At 45.1% G+C, this 18,620-nt stretch overlaps 1 non-coding gene across 1 annotated transcript; it reads left to right on the top strand.

The window, feature by feature from the left end:
* Positions 1 to 14,553: 14,553 nt before the first annotated feature.
* Positions 14,554 to 14,660, top strand: LOC125995306 (U6 spliceosomal RNA). Its single transcript, XR_007490851.1, has one exon. It is a non-coding gene; the product is annotated as a U6 spliceosomal RNA (small nuclear RNA).
* The last annotated feature ends 3,960 nt before the right edge of the window (positions 14,661 to 18,620 follow it).

Raw genomic sequence — 18,620 nt, 5'->3', positions numbered from 1 at the left:
GTCACCTGGGACATTCTGCCTCCCTCTGTCACTTGCCTGTAACCACCAGGCCTTGTGCCTCACCTGGATGAGACACCCACTGAGGACCCAGGGACTTGTTCCCTTCTCTAGGGTAGAGCTGAGGAAGCATCATGGGCTCTGGATTCAGACCAGGAAGGTCTCTCCAGCCTGTGAGGGCAGGAGTTTAGGGGCTGTAGGATCCAGGTCTTAGAGACATCCTGAGGTGCCAGGGCAGCCGAGCTGGTGCCCAAGAAGAGGCAGTGCCAGTGCGAAGAAAGCAGCGCTATCTGGGTGCAGAACTCAGCGTGGCGGGGAGGGCAGCTGCACGATCCTGTGCTTAAGTGGAAATCCCTCTCTTTCAGCCTTACATTGTGTGTGACCCGGGGGTGTTTTTCTTGGCTTTGCCCAACAGGATTAGTTACATGCTTTGTAATTTTTGGAATTGAAGGTATTTTTAACAAATACAGCCAGTATCGTGGGAACATCCTGAAGTCGCTGGCGTGTCTGTAGTCTACAGCCAGCGCTGTCCACCCCCTCCACCTTCCTCCCTCAGGAGTCACTCACTAGCTGTGTCTATTTTTGTTCATTTACGCTGCAAACTGAAGCATGGACAGAGTCGAGGAAACCGGCATCTCCCGCCTCCATGAAAAATCTCTTCTTTCTCCAGCACTAAGTCTGGGAAGGCCAAGTAGAAGATAGAGTGAGCAAGACTTGCCAGCTTGTAATGGAACAGGTAGGAGTAGGGGCCACTTGGTCCCTGTCTGTAAACTACCAGCTCAGTCAAGAAGGAGCCCCTGAAGTCCTGCAGTGAGACACTCCAGCAGCCATTGCCTCAGGGAGGCACATTAGCCCTTCCTGCTGCAAAACAAGAGACCAAGCACACTGAGCTTAGGAGACACACATTTCGATGTCAGGCTCCAAGCCTAGCTGGGTCCACTGTTCAGGGTCCCTGAAGAGGCTGCACACAATTCTCTGTGTCTATGGTCTCCACTCCAAACTCACTCCTGAGCTTGCTGTCAGGATCTAGTTCCCATGAGTTCAAGATCTGGGCACACTCAATATCAGCATCTTTTGGGGAGGAGGGTTGGGCCACCACCAGTGATGCTCAGGGGTTACTCCTGGCTATACACTTAGAAATCGCTCCTGGCTTGGGGAACCATATGAGACTCAGGAGGATCGAACCACGGTCCTTCCTAGGTCAGCCATGTACAAGATAAACACCCTAATCACTGTGCCACCGCTCCGGCCCCAATACTTGGCATCTTGATTCATTAAAGTCAAAATAACCCTTCCTCTTGAGATTCAACTATGGAAGACTTTGTTGATCACAATGGTTTCAATAAAATAAAAATAAAAATAACCCTACCCCCCAGGGTGACAGTCCTTTAAAACTGCATTTAGCTGGTTAGAAGGTTTCTCAGGGGTCAGGGGCCACACAGCCGTGCAGCCCATGGGAGGATGCCAAAGGATGTAAATGTGATCAAGCCTGGTGTGTGAGTGGAAAGTGGGACAACCTTAGGTTAACTGAGGTTTATGCTGCGGAGGAGAAGCAGGAGAGAGGCTGCACTCAAGACCCAAGTCTAGCAGCCATTGAACCACTCTCAACTATCTGTCTCCTCCTCTTTCCAATGTGGGTCACAGAAGCCATTTTCAGATGAGATGCAATCAGTGGCAGCGATCTGATAAGGCGCCCCCTCGTGGGAGACACTCATTTAGTCTTCCAATTCACAGCATGGGTGATTTCGCTGGCCCGAAATACTGGATTCCCTGAGAATGTTTGCCTTCTTCCGGAAAAGAAACCAGTCCAGTCCCTGGGGAGGAGGGGATGAGGAGCCAACACCTTGCCTGGACACAGACCCTCTGTGTCAGGGTACAGGGTCACTGCCCTATCTACAGAAGGGACATACCCAGATAAGGGAGAAATACAGCTGTTCTTCCCTTCCTTATTTCTTCCTTCTTTCCAACTTTCCATCCTTCCTTTCCTTCTCTCTATTTCTCTGTGGTTTGGAGGCCACACCCGGCGATGCTCAGGGTTTATTACTAGCTTTGTGATGTACTATCTCTCTGGCCCAAAACATAAACTTTTCCCTAGCTAGAAAAGAAAACACACTTTTCTGAATTCCCTCTCCTTTTTTCCTCTTCATTTTCTTTTTTTTTTTTTTTTTTTTGGTTTTTCGGGCCACACCTGTTTGATGCTCAGGGTTACTCCTGGCTAAGCGCTCAGAAATTGCCCCTGGCTTGGGGGACCATATGGGATGCCAGGGGATCGAACTGCAGTTCTTCCTTGGCTAGCACTTGCAAGGCAGACACCTTACCTCTAGCGCCACCTTGCCATCCCCTTCTCTTCTTTTTTCATGCTTGCTAACTCCAGAGCTCTCAGTTCTCTAGTCTGAGACAGTTTGAGCTTCTTTAGCTCTGCACTGTACCATCAGCTCCAGGAGGCTGGTGAACATGTTTAGGAGAGTCCTGAAAAGAAGCAACTTCCTTTATAGGGAGAGGGATATCACACCCAGCAATGTACAGGGGTTACTCCTGGCTCTACACTCATGAATTATTCCTGGTGGTGCTCAAGGGACCATATGGATGCCAGGGATTGGATTTAGGTCAGCCACATGCAAGGCAAATTCCCTATCTGTTGTACTATCACTTGGGCCCTGGAAGTGACACCTTATGTCTTCCAGAACCACTGTACTGTGACAGGTTGCTGGGGGAGGTGCTCTGTCTAATAGGGATCTTGTTGCCTAGCAGGTGTTCACAGCACACACCTCTGTCTGGCATCTGAGGTCAGCATTTGCCCTCTGTGGACCACTGCTGCATCTGACAACACACCACACACACACACACCCAAGTGTTCTTCCTGCCAGTGTTCCCAGACATTCTTGGGCCTAGCTGGAGAGAAAATACCTAAAACAAGGCTGGAAGTTTCCTGCAATTCACAAAATCTTGGGGAGGAGGATTTCTAGAAAACACCACCCCTAGCTCCTTACACATCTCCCCAGTATTGGCTCCAAATACAGAAACAGTACCACCAGCCCTGTCTCGGACCAGAAAGGCTCTGCCACCAGGGGACAGAGTGGCTGCTAAGGCCAGTCTTCTCCAGGTCTGGACCTATCTAGCCCCTTGATGGACCGGATAGATTCTTCAGACCCTTGGAGTCTCTGAGCAAGGAGACAAGTGGGATCCTGAAGCAGCTCTCCAGAGTCAGACCTAACACACCTCTCATGACCTGCTTCTGGGGAGACAGACAGGGCCATAGATGCACAGTCCCAAGCCCACCCAGACCTTGCAGACTTGGCATGAGGGAGCAGGGGAGGAAAGCAGTTTCTGCTTTGTTTTTTTTGTTTTTGTTTGTTTGTTTGTTTTGGTTTTTGGGTCATACCTGGCAGTGCTCAGGGATTACTCCTGGGTTCACGCTCAGAAATCGCTCCTGGCAGGCTCCGGGGACCATATGGGATGCCGGGATTCGAACCACCGACCTTCTGCATGAAAGGCAAATGCCTTACCTCCATGCTATCTCTCCAGCCCCTCTGCTGGTGTTTTTAATGCAGAGAGTTTGCTTCCCATCGCATGAAGGTGACATATATGCCCCTGTTCCTCCATGAAGTACAACTGCAAACCCTGGACATTACCCTTGGAACAATCTCAAGCAGCCTCTAAAGGTAGACAGGGCAGGAATAGAGTTTTTTTTTTTTTTTTATTTATTTTTTGGATCCTGGGAAGCCTCTGGGTCTACTTAACTGTGTATATATCATCCCTGAAGCCAGGGAACTAGGAACTCAGCAGTGCTCATGAATCTTACAGACCTTTTGCCCCAAGGAATTGTTGCTTTTTCATTTGGTTCAAAAGAAGACCTTGACCACACGATTCCTCTAACATGCTGCAGACGCTAATAGGCCTCTCAACCTTTCTACCAATGGGAGGCCAAAGGGGGCCCAAAACCAGGCTGTGACAAGTCCTGCACAGTTGTCAATGGGAACCACATGGGGTTATCTGAATTAATAACCCCCAACTCCTCCCTGCTGAGTGGTGTCAGAAGAGAAAGTGGGAGCCTCTCCAACCACTGTCATGATGAACTCACCCCATAGGACCAGACCCCGTGATGACACCAACCACCAATGAGACCAACCCCCATGAGACCATGCCCCTTGATGTGACTACCCACCAATGAGACCAATGAGACCATCCTCATGGTGCCAGTAGAAGAAGGTGGGGAGACAAAGACCTTCCCAGAATAAAGGAGTGGCTCCTGCCTTGGGATGACACAGTGGAGACAAAGGCACACTTTGAAAAGAAAATGTGAAGGAAAGGAGCAGGATGAAACTTTCTGAGGGTGAGGATGTGTGATGTGGTGATAGTGACCCCATATGTGTGAACATGTGTCAAAATTTATCAGAGAGGGCCAGAGCCATAGAATAGTGAATAGCGGGGCTGGGTGGTGGCACTAGAGGTAAAGTGCCTGCCTTGCCTGCGCTAGCCTTGGACGAACCGTGGTTCGATTCCCCCGGCATCCCATATGGTCCCCCAAGCCAGGAGCGACTTCTGAGCACATAACCAGGAGTAACCCCTGAGCATCACCGGGTGTGGCCCAAAAACCAAAACAAAACAAAACAAAACAAAAGAATAGTGAATAGGGTCATGGCCAGCCTAGTTAGATTCTCAGCACCCCATAAGGTCCCCTGAATCCATCAGGAGTGATGGATCCCTAAGTACAAAGCCAGGAGTAAACTCTGAGCACCACTGGGTGTGGCCCACAAAAAATCATGAGAAATTTTCTATATTTTTTTAAAATGTGAGGGCTATCTCTCCCTCACAACCCAGAGCTAGCTCACTGGGCTGGAGGCTTGCTTTGTATATAGTAAGCAATGGTTTCCTGCTCCCCATATGGTTCCCTGATCCCTGCCAGGAGAGACTGCACAGAGATAATAGATTTTTTGTTTGTTTTTTTGGGTCACACCCAATGGCACTCAGGGGTTACTCCAGCGTTTAGAATTGTTCCTGGCAGACTCGGGGGACTACATGGGATAGCAGGATCCATCTGTCCTGGATAGGCTACATGCAAGGCAAATGCCCTAATGCTGTGCTATCTCTCTGGTCTCGATAATAGATTTTCTTAAATAAAATAAATTGGGCCTCAAGGACATTGTGAGACTACGAATATCTGGTATTGGTGTCATGAAAGTTTTTAAGTAGAGAAAAAAGAATGAGAAAGGAAAAAAAAGATGGGGCCGGAGAGGTGGCGCTAGAGGTAAGGTGTCTGCCTTGCAAGCGCTAGAGTAGGACGGACTGCGGTTCCATCCCCTGGCATCCCATATGGTCCCCCCAAGCCAGGAGCAATTTCTGAGTGCATAGCCAGGAGTAACCCCTGAGAGTCAAATGGGTGTGGCCTAAAAACAAAACAAAACAAAACAAAACAAAACAAAAAACAAACGAGAGAGAGAGAGAGAGAGAGAGAGAGAGAGAGAGAAAGGAAAAAAAAATGAATGAGGGCAGGATAGATAATGTCCTCAAAGACTTCCTAATTTTGGCAAGGGGCATGAATGTACAGATCAAGAAACTGATCGAGTCCCAAAGAATTCTTTTTCAAGTCACGTCATGGTTCAACATCTAAGTACTAAAGGCCAAATATTAAAAAGATAAAAATCATCTGGAGAAAACTACACCATTCCCATAGTGAGCAACTGAATTATAGCAGTTTCTCATCAGTAATTATGAAAGTGAAAGGGAGAGGTACAGTGTTTCAACAAGAGTTGGAAGAAAAAAATCTGTCAACATACAAGAAGCTTAAGAGGGAGTGAAAATACCTGTCAGGAATGAAAGGAAAATTAACATATTCTTGTATGAAGAAAAACAAGGAGAATGTGTTGCCAAAATAATTGCCCCAAAAGAAGGACATTATCTAAGAAAAGTAACAATAAAAACAGGATCTTTGGGGCCGGAGAGATATCATGGAGGTAAGGTGTTTGCCTTTCATGCAGGAGGTCATCTGTTCGAATCCCAGCGTCCCATATGGTCCTCCATGCCTGCCAGGAGCAATTTCTGAGCGTGGAGCCAGGAATAACTGCCGGGTGTGACCCAAAAACCACAAAAAAAAAAAAAAAAAAAAAAAAAGGATCTTTGGGATATAAGGAAGGATGAAAAAATTCAACAAAATAAAGATGTGTAAACCAGGAACTGGGAGGGAGGCGAAAGGCAAGATGTCTGACATGCAAAAGGAAAAGGAAGGCCCACGTTCAATCCCTGGTAGCACATGGCCACTTAAGTGCCACTGAGTGGTTCCCAGTACCACTGAGAAAGCATACCAGAAAACACATGTGGTTAATTATAATCCTTTCCTCCTTGACTTTTCTAAGTTATTATAAGTTGATGGTCAGAGCAAAATTTATAGCACTGCCTAATATGGTTCTAAATGTAGGCAAGGAAGGGGCCGGAGAGATAGCCTAGAGGTAAGGCATTTGCCTTTCATGCAGAAGGACAGTGGTTCGAATCCTGGCATCCCATATGCCATATCCCGGTGCCTGCCAGGGGCGATTTCTGAGCCTAGAGCCATGAGTAACCCCTGAGTGCTGCCAGGTGTGACCCATAAACCCACACACACACAAAAAAAAAATGTAGGCAAGGAAAGGATTTAAGAAAATGTGCCAGGGGCTGATAGCACAGTGGTAGGGTGTTTGCCTTGCATGTGGCCAAACTGGAATGGACCCAGGTTCAATCTCTGGCATTCCAGATAGTCCCCCCAAGCTTGCCAGGAGTGATTTCTGAGTGCAAAGCCAGGAGTATCCCCTGAGTGTTGCCAGGTGTGACCCAAAATAAACAAAAACAAACAAAAAGAAAATAAAGAAAATGTGCCAGCTGAGGCCTAAGCAATGGTATAGTGGGCAGTGCATTTGCATTGCGCACGGCTCACCCAGGTTTGATCCCCAGCATCCCATATGTTCCCACAAGCATGCCAGGAGCAATTTCTGAGTGCAGAACCAGGAGTAGCCCCTGAGCACTGCTTGATGTGGCCCAAAAACCAAAATAAAAATGTTATTATAAGTGGAGGAGAGGAAAAGGGTATAAAGAGGGGCATTATTTCTGAGTCTGGCATGATAGTACAGTAGATAAGGTGCTTGCCTTACACCCTATATAGTCCCCTGGGGTCTGTCAGGAATGATCCCTGAATGCAGAGGCAGGAGTAAACCCAGAGCACAGCAGGTATGGGCCTCCTCCCCCCCAAAAAAGAGGGATATGATTTCTAAATTTCACTAAATTGATAAATGATAAAATTACTAGACTATAATAACTAATATATAAATGCAAAGTAACACTAAAATAGCTATAGAAGTGGGATCATGCAGCGTTTGCCTTATAGGCAGCCAATCCAGGACCAAAGGTGGTCCCGTGCCTGCCAGGAGCTATTTCTGAGCAGACAACCAGGAGTAGCCCCTGAGCAACGCCGGGTGTGACTCAAAAACAAAAAACAAACAAACAAAAAGAAGTGGGAACATTCTTTAAAAAATACTAAAAATCAATCAAAATGGAATTCTAGAATACTGGGTTTAAACAATCACAAGGTGGCAGGGGCAAAAATGCAGAAACAAAAAACAAAGAGAAGCAGAGAGGACTTTGCACCAGGCCTTGCGAATTTGCCCTTCTCTCCTTCCCAATGTGAGGTCTTTGCCACAATTATGCTCTGCCAGATCTTCAGCCAGGCTGAGAAGCAACTGAGCCTGATGCCCTCTTCATCTCTATTAGAACTGAAGTATTGGGGCAGCATTTTATGTCACCTATGTGGTATTGTTCAGTCCAGATGTCAGTTGAGACAGAAAGAATAACCCAGAGAGACTAGACTGTAAACAATATGCCCAATGTAAGTTACAAAACATTCCTTATAGAAAAATATGAGCATATTCATAAAAAAGGAAAGTTACCAGGTTAGAGACTGACATAATCTGTCAAGAATACAAAACAGTACTCAATATGTACGCATCAAACAACAGAGTTGCAAAATATGTCAAACAAAAAACAAAAGCACCAAATGGAAACTTCGACAGTCCTCTGTCAACACCTGATAGAACTCTACAGGCACTGACAGCTGTGGCTAATTGGCTTTTATTAAATGAATTATCCCAACAATGTCAAAAGATGTTCTTCCCAGAGTTCATGGTAGATACATCCACATAGACCATATTACGAGAGCCATGAAGAAAACCTCCACAACTTACTAAAAGTAAAATCATACAAAAAGAGCAGCTAAATTCTCTCAGGTGAGATCAGACTGCAAAGTTAAAACTCCAGGAGTTTTCTTTTCTTTTCTTTTTAGTGTTTGTTTGGGTCACACCCGGCAGCGCTCAGGGGCTACTCCTGGCTCCACGCTCGGAAATCACTCCTGGCAGGCTGGGAGGGGGGGGGGGCATATGGGATGCCAGGATTCAAACCACCGACCTTCTGCATGCAAGGCAAATGCCCTACCTCCATGCTATCTCTCCCGCCCCTAGGAGTTTTCTTTTAGAAGAGGATAGGGCTGAGTTCCCACCCTACCTGAAAACCCAGCACCCCTTCCCATAGCCGCCATCTGCCTGTAGAAAAAAAAATGGCCCAGCTGCTCCACCAAGCTCCAAAATAATAATAATAATAATAATAATAATAATAATAATAATAATAGCCACCACCTAAATGTCCCAGATAGCCTGGTTCTGGTATCTGGTATCTGGCTGATACCTCTGTGGCATTCTCAGAGAGGGGAGGCAGATTCCTCTTTCCACATGAACCGCAACAGCCTAATACCACACCTGATATCATCCAACAGAAACAACACAGCTCTGAGACTTAACCTTATCAAACTTCCAAACCACCAAATTTGTTGCCTCTCTATAAATTCTGAACCACATGGCTGCAGGCGGCTGCATGATATCTCAATTTTTTATATAGTGTCAACTCAGCATCATGACCTACCATGCTCCGTGAGTTTAAGCAGGAACACAGAAGGCTCCTCTAGCACCAACCACTAAATCCTTAATCGCCAACTTTAGTAACACCATGGAGAGATGTAACAATCATTTCAATTGACCTGTGTTGATCTAAGTTTTGATAGTTGCATTTGCCTTAGTGCTGTAACCAACAACATAAAGTAAACTTGTTTGTGTCTTCAAAGGAGCAGGCTAAGGAGGTGGGTGGGAAATTGGGCCAGTAGTGAAGAGATGGTCACACTGATGATGGGACTGGTGTTTGAACAGTTAATGCTTGAAAGGACTGTATTATGAACAACCTGTTGAATCATAACATTATAATAAAAATTAAGAAAAAAAATAGGGCCCGGAGAGATAGCACAACGGCGTTTGCCTTGCAAGCAGCCGATCCAGGACCAAAGGTGGTTGGTTCAAATCCCGGTGTCCCATATGGTCCCCCGTGCCTGCCAGGAGCTATTTCTGAGCAGACAGCCAGGAGTAACCTCTGAGCAACGCCGGGTGTGGCCCAAAAACCATAAAAAAATAATAATAATACTGGGTTGGAGAGATAGCACAGTGGTAGGGCGCTTGCCTTGTAAGCAGCCAAGCCAGTAAGGACAGTGGTTCGAATCCGGGCATCTGATATGGTCCCCTGAGCCTGCAAGGGGTGATTTCTGAGCACAGAGCCTGGAGCATCTAAATGACCTAAAAACGAAAAAAAAAAAAAAATACTGGATGGGTTCTCTAAATCACAATGGATTTGTGGGGCAAATGGGCCAAACCCAAACATGCTCAGGGAACCATATTCAGTATTGGGAATCCAATGAGAATTAACTGAATGCAAGGCAAGTACCTTAACCACTGGTACTCTTTCCAGTCCCCATAATGATCTTGAACTAGAAATAAATAACAGATAAAAAGAAAATATCTCAACACGTAGAATTGAGATGATACTGATAAATAACCCATGGGGGGGGTGAGAAGCCTCAAGACAAGTTTTTAAATACAATGAACTGGAGATGGGGAGACAGCCCAAAGGATTAGAGATGCTTGTATGTGAGAAACTTCAAGGTTTGAATCCTGGCATCACAGTAGTCCCTGAGCACGGTCAGGTATAGTCCAGATGAGCCCAGCACCTCTGAATCCAAGAGTCCCTTATTACAGACCAAGCATTGAACAATCAGACCTGCATAGCTGGATCAAGGGCAGTCAGAAATGGCTGCCATGTCCCCTGATCACTGCTTGGGGACAAAGCTACCCTAAAGAAAAGTGCATTAGGGGCCGGGCGGTGGCGCTGGAGGTAAGGTGCCTGCCTTACCTGCGCTAGCCTAGGAGACGGACCGCGGTTCGATCCCCCGGCGTCCCATATGGTCCCCCAAGCCAGGAGCGACTTCTGAGTGCATAGCCAGGAGTAACCCCTGCGCGTTACCGGGTGTGGCCCAAAAACCAAAAAAAAAAAAAAAAAAGAAAAGTGCATTAAGGAGCCAGAGTGATGGCACAGTGGGTAGGTCATTTGCCTTACACACAGCTGACCCAGGTTTGATCCCCAACATCCCATATGGTCCCCCAAGCCTGCCAGGAGTAATTTCTGAGTTAAGAGTCAGGAGTAACCCCTGAGCACCACTGGGTGCAGCCCAGAAAAAGAAAAGTACATTGAACCAAATGAAATTAAAATAGTGAAAAAAAATGAAATAGTGCAAGACAAAACTGCTAATAAAGCAAGGTCCTAAGAGAAATTTTAATATATGCTCATAAATGAGAAAAATTCTCAAATCAACCATCAGAGTTCAAATCTTGAGATGCTAGGGATAGGAGAACAAAACAGACTCAATACAAACTGAAGGAAAGAAAATAATGATGTAACACCAAATCCAAAGCCAACTATACAACAGAACTGATACCCAATCTACAACAAGCTACACACAGAAGGGACCACTTATACTAGCAGCCCGGGGGGGGGGGGGGGGGGCCAAAGGAGGGGTGATATGGGATGCATGCTGGGAGCATGGGTGGAGGGAGGACAACATTGGTGGTGGAAATGCCCCTGATTCAATGTCACTATGTACCTAAAATACTATTGTGAATGATTTGTAATCCACTTTGGTCAAAATAAAAATTAATAAAAAAAAAGAAACATTGAGTAGAAATAAAAAAGGATCAGACTTAAACACCAAAGCCAACAGGACAACAGGATCGATAGCCAATCTTCAACAAGCTATACACAGAGGGGACTCCCCATTTACCTTAGCAGTCTGGGTGGGCAAAGGAGGGGGATGCTAGGAACTGGGGTGGAGGGAGGACAATACTGTGGTGGAAATACTCCTGATTCAATGCCACTATGTACCTCAAATATTACTGTGAAAGATTTGTAATTCACGATGGTCACACAAAAAAAAAAAAACCCACGATGGTCACAATAAAAAAAATTTTTTTTAAAAGCCAAAAAAAATAGAGCAAAAATCAATGAAGTTGCAAATAAGATTAAAGTAGAAAACTGATTAAAGCATGCTGTTTCTTTGGAAAGCTGCATAAAATTGGCTAAGTACTAATAACAAGAAAATAAAATTACCAATATCAAAAATGAAATGAAGAATTCTTAAAACAGGGACTCTTGAGGCACCTAAAGTGTATTAGTAGGAAACAGAAAACATATACATATAATTGACAATTTAGCGGAAACTATTCTTTGTAACCATGTCTAATATGAAATAACTTTAAAAAATATTTAGGAAGGGCCCAGAGAGATAGCACAGCGGCATTTGCCTTGCAAGCAGCCGATCCCGGTGTCCCATATGGTCCCCTGTGCCTGCCAGGAGCTATTTCTGAGCAGACAGCCAGGAGTAACCCCTGAGCACCGCCGGGTGTGGCCCAAAAACAAACAAACAAAAAAATATTTAGGAAACTGGATTTATAAGTGAAAACTCACCCTAAAGAAATTTTCAGGCCCAAGTACCGGAGCAATAATCTATTGGGATATGGCTGACCTGAGTTAAATTTCTGGCATCCAATATGATCCCCAAACACTGCCAAAATTAATTCCTGAGTATAAAACCAGGAATAAGTCCTGACCACCACAGGCTTGACCCAAAAAGTAAAAAAGCAAAACAAACAAACAAAAAAAAACCTCTAGGGCCATTCAGTTTCAATGAAGAAACAAACAAAAAAACTTTAAAAAATAAAATGTGATACCACTTGTATACAACTTCTTTTTTTTTTTTTTTTTTTTTTTTTTTTTTTGGTTTTTGGGCCACACCCGGCGGTGCTCAGGGGTTACTCCTGGCTGTCTGCTCAGAAATAGCTCCTGGCAGGCATGGGGGACCATATGGGACACCGGGATTTGAACCAACCACCTTAGGTCCTGGATCAGCTGCTTGCAAGGCAAATGCCGCTGTGCTATCTCTCCGGGCCCTGTACACAACTTTTTACCAAAAATAATAAGGTTACACTTCTCAGTTTACTAGCTAAGAGTACTCTGATATCAAAACCAAACAAAGACAAAAGAGACTCAAATCCTTAGCAAAATAATAAATAGAATCATTACTATCTAAAAATAAGTATGAACCATGGCAAAATGGCATTTATTACTGGATTACCAGACTGGTCCAGCATTCAGAAAGCAAAGTAATCTAATATATTAAGAAACTAAGGGGCTGGAGAGATAGCATGGAGGTAAGGCGTTTGCCTTTCATGCAGAAGGTTGGTGGTTCAAATCCTGGCATCCCATATGGTCCCCTGAGCCTGCCAGGAGCGATTTCTGAGCATAGAGCCAGGAGTAACCCCTGAGCGCGGCTAGGTGTGACCCAAAAACCAAAAAAGAAAAAAAAAACTAAAAAAGGAAAAGAAAAATTTTATAACTCTACCAATTGATTAAAAAAAAAAAAGCATTTAGGGGCCAGAGCAGTGGCACCGAGCGGTAAGGCGTCTGCCTTGCCGGCACTAGCCTAGGATGGACTGCCGTTCTATCCCCCGGCGTCCCATATGGTCCCCCAAGCCAGGAGCAATTTCTGGATTTCTGAGCACATAGCCAGGAGTAACCCCTGAGCATCACCAGGTGTGGTTCAAAAAATAAACAAAAAAACAAAAACAAAAACAAAAACAACATATGTTAATAACAAAATTTCAAATAAAGTAAAAATTGGAAACTTGATTGAGTATATCTACAAACTACATTCAGCTGATATATTTAATGTTTAAAGGATAAATATTGTCACTCATGTTCAGGAACAAAGCAGCAAGAATGTCTCTTCACACCGCCCACATTCACACATTGTACCATAGTCAACTAAAAGTTCTAGCTAGTGTAGTAAGAGATTAAAAGCATAGACAGGAAAGGAAAAAATGAAACTGCCCTTTCTTGCAAACAGCATGGAGATCTTTTTGGGTTTTTTTTTTGTTTATCTTTTTGGCTTTTTTGTTTGTTTGTTTTTGTTTGTTTGGGGGCCACACCTTTCAATGCTCAGGAGTTATGCATGCAAGGCAAACAACTTCCCCATTGTATTATCTTTCTTGCTCACAGTACATTGTTTTGATATTTTTAAGTAGAAATTTTTTAAAATAGTCAAAATACTCTCCTGGAACTAAAAAGTAAATTTGTCAGTCATAACATCCAAAATATGCATTTAAACACATTCAAAAAATAATTGTAGGCCAGAGCAATAGTACAGGGGGTAAAGCATTTGGCTTGCAAATGGATGACCTGGGTTCCATTCCTGACATCCCACATGTGGTTCCCTTGACCACTGCCTGGAATGATTCCTAAGTGCACATTCCTGGGCACAGTCAGTTATGAACCAAAAACAAAAACAAAATTGTATTTCTGTAGTGTAGCAATAAGCACATAGACACAAACCATTTTACGTACAAAACTACTAAAAGTTGCTCAGAGGGGTTGTAGCGATAGTCCAGTGGGCAGGGCACTTGCCTTACATGCAACTGTCCTGGGTTCAATTCCACAACACCCTATATAATACCCTGAGTCCCAGGAGTGACCCCCGAATGCTGAGCCAGAAGTAGTCTCGAACATATTTAGGCTTGTGGCACCATCCCCCCTCAAAAAAAGGTTGTTCAGGGCCAGAGCAATAGCACAGTGCTAAGGCATTCGCCTTGCATGCAGCCAACACAGGACAGATCCTGGTTCAAATCCCAACATCCATATGGTCCCCCGAGCCAAACCTGCCAGGAGTGATTTCTGAGCACAGTGTTAGGAGTAACTCCTGAGCGCTACCAGGTATGGCAAAAAAAAAAAAAAAAAGATTGTTCAGAAGATGAGATACTGATGCTGGCACAATATTGTGAGTAAGGCAGATTTGATCTCAATACCATTTATGGTCCTCAGAACCCTTCAGGAGTAGTCCCTGAGTGAAAAGCCAGGAGTAAGTACTGTTGCGTGTGGCCCCAAAACTAAACATCAAAAAAGAAAATGTAGGGCCCGGAGAGATAGCACAGCGGCGTTTGCCTTGCAAGCAGCCGATCCAGGACTAAAGGTGGTTGGTTCGAATCCCGGTGTCCCATATGGTCCCCCGTGCCTGCCAGGAGCTATTTCTGAGCAGACAGCCAGGAGTAACCCCTGAGCACCACCGGGTGTGGCCCAAAAACCAAAAAAAAAAAAAAAAGAAAAGAAAATGTAGTGCTCACTTCGGCAGCACATATACTAAAATTGGAGCAATACAGAGAAGATTAGCATGGCCCCTGTGTAAGGATGACCCGCAAATTCGTGAAGCGTTCCATTTTTTTGAGAGAAAAGAAAAAAAAAATGTAATACATAGATGTTAAGCTAAAAGTAAAAATGCAGAATTTGGACATAGAAAATAATGCCGGGCCCGGAGAGATAGCACAGCGGCGTTTGCCTTGCAAGCAGCCGATCCAGGACCAAAGGTGATTGGTTCGAATCCCGGTGTCCCATATGGTCCCCCGAGCCTGACAGGAGCTATTTCTGAGCAGACAGCCAGGAGTAACCCCTGGGCACCGCCGGGTGTGGCCCAAAAAAAAAAAAAAAAGAAGAAGAAAAAAAAAAGAAAAGAAAATAATGCCATGCCTGGAGCCAAGGTTGTGGCTCAGGTGGTAAAGCACATGCCTTGCCTGTGTGAGTCCCTGGGTTCAATCCCTGGTACCATGTGTTCCTGCAACACAGCAGGGACAGGCCCTGGTGATCTCAATCCCTAAACATGTAGAAAGTAATCCTGACTCCCCAGACACTGCTAGGTTCAGCAATTGACAAAAAGAAAAGAGGGAAAGGACTGAACAGATGGTGCAAAGGCTACAGGCTAAAGGCCTGACCTAGCATGTATCGCACCCTCTTGACCCTGTTTGAGTCCTGTCATTGCTTCTGGTCCCTAAGCATGCCAGACATGACTTTTCCTGAATACATGACCAGCTGTGGCTCCTGAGCATTGCTAGATGTAGACACTCTCCACTTCCCTAATTTGGGGGGTTGGGTTTTTTTTTGGGGGGGGTCACACCCAGCAGTGCTTAGGGGTTACTCCTGGCTCGACGCTCAGAAATAGCTCCTGGCAGTCTCAGAGGACTCTCTGGCCCTTCACTTCCCTAATTTTTAAGTGGGAAAAAATTTAAATAAACCATGTTGATAGTAGTAAAAGGATTGCGCTATTGATGTACTGAGTAAAAAAAATACAGCCCACTAAATTTACATAATATTTTCACACACCTAACATTGTTGAAATGACAAAATTATAAAAATGGAGAACGAGGGGCCGAAGAGATAGCCTGGAGGTAAAGCATTTGCCTTGCATGCAGAAGGTCGGTGGTTCGAATCCCTATATCCCATATGGTCCCCTGAGCCTGCCAGGAGCAATTTCTGAGCATAGAGCCAGGATTAACCCCCGAGTGTGCTGGGTGTGATGCCCCCAAAAAAATGAAGAACGAGAGGCTGAAGCAATAGCACAGCGGTGGGGCATTTGCCTTTCATGTGGCCAACCTGGAACAGACCCAGGTTTAATTCCCAGCATCCCCGAGGCTGCAAGGAGCAATTTCTGAGAACAGAGTCAGGAGTAACCCCTGAGGATCACCGGGTGTACCCCCCCCTCCAAAAAAAAGAGAACTAATCAGTAGTAGCCAGGAGCAAAAAGGGAAGTGTGCTTGGCGCTGCAAGTGCAACAGTAGAGGTCCTTGTGGAGCCGGAAATGTCCCATGTCCTGACTGTACTTATGTTGAAACTGGGTTGTGAAGGTGTACTTTGATTTTGCAAGATGTCAGCTGGGGCTGTGACTCAGTGGTAGAGCACATACCTTATATGGATGAGGTGCTGGGTTTGATAGAAAAGGAAAGGAAGAAAAGAAATGAAAGAAGAAAGAAAGAAAGAAAGAAAGAAAGAAAGAAAGAAAGAAAGAAAGAAAGAAAGAAAGAAAGAAAGAAAGAAAGAAAGAAAGAAAGAAAGAAAGAAAGAAAGAAAGAAAGAAAGAAAGAAAGAAAGAAAGAAAGAAAGAAAGAAAGAAAGAAAGAAAGAAAGAAAGAAAAAGAAAGAGAAGGAAGGAAGGAAGGAAGAAAGAAAGAAAGAAAGAAAGAAAGAAAGAAAGAAAGAAAGAAAGAAAGAAAGAGAGAGAGAGAGAGAGAGAGAGAGAAAGAAAGAAAGAAAGAAAGAAAGAAAGAAAGAAAGAAAGAAAGAAAGAAAGAAAGAGAGAAAGAAAGAAAGAAAGAAAGAAAGAAAGGAAGAAAGAAAGAAAGAGAAAGAAAGAGAAAAAGAAAGAGAAAAAGAAAGAAAGAGAAAAAGAAGGAAAGAAAAAGAAAAAGAAAGAAAGAAAAGAAAAAGTTTTTAAGTCAGGGCATAGCTCAATGGTTGAGTACATTTCCCACATGTATGGGGCCCTAAGTTTGATTCCTAGCATTATACATAAACACATCATTCTAATTCTCATTTTCTCTCTTCCTTTTTCTCTTTCTTTCTATCACACACACAGAATTTGAAGTACATAGCAGGTAGTAAAATGCAATTTGAATCATGCAAAACAATTGCAAATTATTCAGGCTGTGAAACTGGTGATCACACCACTCTGTCTATCTAGTAATAAACCAGTAATCGGCAGCAAAAAAAAAAAAAAAGAAAGAAGAGAAAAGAAAAGAAATCTAATCTGCATTATCAGGGACCTCATCAGGAGCACCAATGCTGAATCCAGATGTTTTTATATTAATTTTATTTATGTGTTTGCCTTTTGGGCCACACCAGGCAGTGCTCAGGGTTCCTCCTGCTCTATGCTCACTCCTGGTGGGCTCTGGGGACCATCTGGGATTCCAGTGATTGAACCTAGGTTGAACACAGGCAAGGCACATGACCTACCTTCTGTGCTATGGCTCCTGCCCCTGATGTTGTATTTTTACAGCTCTTACACTTTGGGCCAGAATAATAGTACAATGGAGAGTGAATGATAGTACAGTGAAGAGTCAAAAGAAAAGCCAAAAAGAAACCTAACCTCTTATACTTTTAAACCATGCTTTGGGGAATAGCCTTGGTTTTGTATTCCACTTTTCTTGTCCTGCCCCCAACCCAGGACCCCCTCTGGCCTCTGCTCATGACTATTGCTATCTTCCTTCTATGTCCTCACAAAGCTCCCCTGTCCACCCTCGGTCTCTTCACAGGACTGAGCTATGTGTGGCCCCCTGAACCCTGAATATGGATGGGGTGCACAGACTTTTCACAGGGGCTCCTTGCTGGCACCTGAAGCTGGACTAATCTCTCTCGCTGTCACAGGGACAGGTTCTCAAGTCAGGTCCAACTCCCTCCTGGTCACAGTTGCCAAAGAAGGGGATTACAACACCGCGATGCGTGTTTCCACACATCTGGGGAGTGGGGCTGGCACTAAGCCCCAGGAACCTGTTGGGGAGGCTGAGAGCTGTTCCACTGCACCCAGGCTGCAGAGCAACCTCGCCCGTTGCCGCCCATCCACCCAGCATGTGCACAGGAGAGGCACCATCTGAGAGCTGCTTGGGGAGGAGTGCCCTGGCCATAGAGCCCTGACCTTGGGAGCTGTCATTGCGTAGGGCATAGTCCCGCCCTGGGTGTGGGGAGAGGCTGCATAGCACCTGCTTCCGCCTTACACTTCTCTCCCCCTAACCTGGCCCCTTGGCATTAGCTGGCAGCAACCTCCTAGAGTCCTGCAAGGCCACTGAAAACTAGGAATTTGGGTGTGACTGCTGAAATGGCATGAATCCCCCAAAACAAGTAAGACACGGGTCCTGAGTATGCTCAAGCCACTTCCCCCCACCAATCTCATACCAGAAATGCTGTCAAGGCCAGAAGTATCCCCCATCTCAGTCCAGCAAGTACCAGTAGCTTTGGGGGCTGACCCTGCCTCCATGACTATTTCTGGAACATTCTCCTCATATATGCACATGGTAGACAGAACTTCAGTGCTCACAGCACTGCTTGCATACACTTGGTCTCCAGCCCACAGGCAGGTCTGTCTGCTGGCCCTCTGGGACCTGTCCTGGTGGAACTGTACTAGCTGGGGTCTCCCCTACACAGAAGGTCGGTGTAGGCTGACATATGTGCTAGGAGAAGAGTCAGGGGTCACAGTGGCAGGACATAAGGGCAGGTGGGGAGGCGACCCACTGACCCAAGTGCCTTGACAGGGCTGTTGACATTTTGGTGACAAAGAGGGGACGTCTGTCTAGGAAAATGGATTCTCTTTTCACTAATGGCTGTCTGTCCATCTGTCAGATATCCTAAAGTGACATCTGCAT

Source organism: Suncus etruscus, chromosome 17 (genome assembly GCF_024139225.1).
Source record: "Suncus etruscus isolate mSunEtr1 chromosome 17, mSunEtr1.pri.cur, whole genome shotgun sequence".
NCBI classification, from domain to species: domain Eukaryota; kingdom Metazoa; phylum Chordata; class Mammalia; order Eulipotyphla; family Soricidae; genus Suncus; species Suncus etruscus.
Note: the sequence above shows the minus strand (reverse complement) of the source record. Positions and strands in the feature narration are given on the sequence as shown.